Source organism: Octopus sinensis, linkage group LG4 (assembly GCF_006345805.1).
Source record: "Octopus sinensis linkage group LG4, ASM634580v1, whole genome shotgun sequence".
NCBI lineage: Eukaryota > Metazoa > Mollusca > Cephalopoda > Octopoda > Octopodidae > Octopus > Octopus sinensis.
Genome location: NC_043000.1, coordinates 65551621 through 65552656, shown reverse-complemented (window position 1 = coordinate 65552656; position 1036 = coordinate 65551621).

Below are 1036 nucleotides of genomic sequence, written 5' to 3'. Positions count from 1 at the left end.
GTGTTATCATGTACATTGTTTTGTCTTGTTATAAAAGATGAGCTACAGCAAATATTCTGCTCAATACCACAGATTTGTTTGTCAGTTGTTTTACCTTAACCAGCTGATGATACTTGCATCTCTGATCCACGAGAAGTAGTGGGGGATCATCATAGCCATATGTTGAGAGGAATTCCTTGGGGTTTGAATAATTCACCTCTGGAAACATGGGTATTTTGTTCATCATCCTTAAAACAACCCTTATTTAAGGACCTTTTGAGCAGGATGGGCTGCTTGACCTGAAGAAAATTCTAACTGGGCCCCACCTGCAAGGTAATGCGCTGCTTATCTTGATATGAGATCACCATGTTTTGCACATATAGTTGTGATGCATATGCCTAGTGTATGACAGGTAGTCATGATGGGTATATATTGGGCTTTGTATATTTGTACCCCAGTGTCACTTTGATGGCATGCACTGCTTTGTCAATAATAATAAAGTACTTATAGATCCATCAAAAAAAAAAAATGTTCATAGGCACCCTAGTCGTCCGTTCATATAAACAACAATGTGAAAGACTGTTCATTGCTATTTCCTGAAAAGAAAGTCCTCAAATTTTATGTGACAGCTGACGTTAAATGGTGCAGGTCATACAGACAGGTAGCTAGCTCATTCTAGAGAACTGGAGCTGACTTGCAAAAAGCCTAGTTACCATAGCTTTCAAATACAGTTATCTCCTTTTCACGATGCAGTTCTCTATGGTATTGAGAAGTAAGGCCATGTACAACTTTCAACGTCAGCATTAGGATATTAAATGTTATTCAGACTTTTACAGGAGGTCAGTGTGGAGACCATTACAAGTTCGGAGATACGATCAAATTTCTTTCTTCTCTCTATTATTGTAGCTGCTGTATTTTAAATGAGTTGCATCCATAGGTCAGTCCAAGCGTTGTGAGTGAAATTGGGGAGATGGCAACCGTAAAAGTTCATTGGATGGATTGTATTACGTCCAGCCCTGTTGTGCCGATTCTACTTGACAGTCACAATCTCTCTCTC